Source organism: Prosopis cineraria, unplaced genomic scaffold, assembly GCF_029017545.1.
Source record: "Prosopis cineraria cultivar Desert tree isolate PC_DT_omini unplaced genomic scaffold, ASM2901754v1 PC4, whole genome shotgun sequence".
NCBI lineage: Eukaryota > Viridiplantae > Streptophyta > Magnoliopsida > Fabales > Fabaceae > Prosopis > Prosopis cineraria.
Genome location: NW_026555335.1, coordinates 18,477,144 through 18,479,911, shown reverse-complemented (window position 1 = coordinate 18,479,911; position 2,768 = coordinate 18,477,144). Strand labels below are relative to the sequence as shown.

General features: G+C 35.7%; 1 non-coding gene across 1 annotated transcript; it reads left to right on the top strand.

The window, feature by feature from the left end:
* The first annotated feature begins 635 nt into the window (after positions 1 to 635).
* Positions 636 to 742, top strand: LOC129310227 (small nucleolar RNA R71). The gene has a single exon (XR_008593064.1). It is a non-coding gene; the product is annotated as a small nucleolar RNA R71 (small nucleolar RNA).
* Positions 743 to 2,768: the final 2,026 nt, after the last annotated feature.

Below are 2,768 nucleotides of genomic sequence, written 5' to 3'. Positions count from 1 at the left end.
CACTATAAGAATTAGAAGAAGGTGCAAGAGAATTACCACTTGGATTGTAGCTTTGAGAAGAGCTACCTTGAGACAAATGAGGTGGAGGGTCACGGCCAAAGGTGTTTTGATAGGATCCTCTTTGTTGATTGTCTTGTAAAGCCACATTTGGATTTGAATAGGAGAAATTAGGATGGTCTCTCCATGAAGGGTTGTAAGTATTAGAATAAGCTCCTTGCCCTTGCCTCCCACCATAGGATTGTTTTCCATTGTAGATAGCATTTACTTGTTCAAACTTAATAGGACAATTGCTTTCTACATGCATAGGTGAGTCACAAAAAGTACAAGAATAAGGGACAAGTGCTTGAGAAGTACTTACATTGCTCACTTGAGATATTTGTGGAGCCAACATTCTCCCAATCTTGGCAGCTAGCAAGTCCACATATGAATCATTAAGAATTGAGGAACCTACCATATTCACATTTCTCTTTTCCCTTGTAGAGTATTGAGCACCACTTGAAGCCATCTTGTCAATTAGTTCCCAAGCCTTTAAGGAAGTGAGGTCAATCAAGCATCCACCACTAGCGGCATCAATGTTAACTTTGTCTCTTGGAATCAAGCCCTCATAGAAATATTGGACTAAATTCTCACTAGAAATTTGATGGTGTGGGCATTTAGCCAAAAGGCCTTGGAATCTAGTCCAATACTCATAGAGACTCTCATCCTCTCCTTGTTGGACCCCATAGATTTGCTTCCTCAAATTGGTGACCTTGGAATTTGGAAAGAATTTATCTAAGAAGAGTCTTCTTAGCTCGGCCCATGTGCTCACTTTCACATAAGAAGGGTAGTTGAAATACCACTCCTTTGCTAAACCTTCAAGAGAAAATACAAAAGCCTTAGCTTGAACATCATCAACATTTACATGCATAGGCTTCATAGTATCACAAACCAATAGGAGAGTATGCAAAAACCTATGGCAATCCTCTCCCGGTAACCCATGAAATTTAGGCAATGCATTAATCAAAGAGGATTTAATTTCAAATTGAACATTAGTAGGAGGAACATATAAGCCATAAGGATTATCATGCCAATTAGGTTGAGTTAATTGCCTAATGCTCCTCTCCTCTCTAGGGTTATGCAAGCCTTCAAATTCATTATTAACATGGCCATCATCATGCAAATTCTCATTCCCATTCCCATGGCCCTCATTATGCACATGCTCATGTCCTAAGATACCTTCCATTGTTGAATTACAAACCAAATGAGAATCAAGAATAGGTTGTGATCTTCTCAATCTAGAAATAGTCCTTTCAATTTCTGGATCTAATTCAACAAAAGAGGTATGTTTTCTTCGGGTCATGCACTAATCAAGCTCAAGAAAATTAAGAACAAAGAACAAGCTAAACTAAAATGCAAATCAACACGAAACAATTCAAAACACACAAAAGCAAGAGAAATAATTTTTTTTTTTTTTTTAATATACTCAATAGCAACAAAATGAAAAAAAAAAAACCAAACAAGTAGAAAGAGAGTTAGAAATGCTCAATCAAGAAGCTTTGGCAATTCTGGAATTCGCACAGTAGGCTCTCTGGAGACAGTGAACTTGTGAATTTTCTATCAGCAAATCCACATGATAAATTCCCCTGAAACTTTTATGAGAAACACAAGAGATATACAGGAAAATTATATAAAACTTTCAGATTAAAAATCCTTCCCAATCGTTCCCAGAATTTTTCACAAGTTGGTCCTCAGGTCTGGAGAAACAGGATTTCGTCCAGAAGACCTTCAGAGCTTCTAACAAACTTTCAAATAGGAAAATGGAAAAATTGAAGAAAATCCTAAACACAAGAAACAAAGATAAGACAGCGATAAGAAAAATGAAACTGGAATCAATCAATTTGAACGCACAAAGAGGAAGATATGCTAACTCAAAGTTGAAACAGGGTTTTGGGAATCCTCTGTAATGGCTCCCTGGACCTTGTTAGATTGTAAAATTTCCACAGGACACTTCCCACGTCCAAAATTGACCAAACCAATTTTAAAGTGAAGCTAAGATATAGAGCTTTCAATGAAATAAATTTCAAGTTCAAATTCCCTCAGACTCATTCCCAGTTAATTTTTCAATTTCAGACAGAGACACTAGAAACAGAGTATTTTCAGCTCTACACCAAACCAACGAAAATTGCACTAATTTTTTTTTTTTTCAAAACAGAATAAAAACACTCAAAACACACAAAAAACACTAAACAAAACACAAAACAAATTTTTATAATTTTTCAAAAAATTTTCCAGGAACACTAAAAATGTAAATTAAGTACTAAACAACCTTAGAATTAAACTTAAACCATTCCCCGGCAACGGCGCCAAAATTTTGATAGGAAATTAGTCGCTTATCCTCAAAATTACACTAAAGCTAACCCTAATGCAATATAGGGCCAACCCTAGGTCATCTCCCAAGGAATGGTTTTAAGTCTAATTGAAAGTTATCTAGTGAAATAAATCAACCAAAGTTTGTAGGAATTTAGTTACCTAGCTAATTATCTAAACTAATTACCTAATGTGCAAGTAATTAAAATGCTAGTGAAAGTGAGTGAAATGAACTTCCCTTTTTACAATAATGGAACCCTAGAGATTAGTTGATTTTGGACTCATTATCTTCTCATGATTAGGCTAAGTTTAGCTTCCCTTTCCTCTTGACTAAAGCTGTCATGACTTAAGAAAATTATCCTAAGCCAATTAACCTAATTAGCTAACCTCCCTAGGTCTTAGATTAAAGTCCCTAGTTCAAT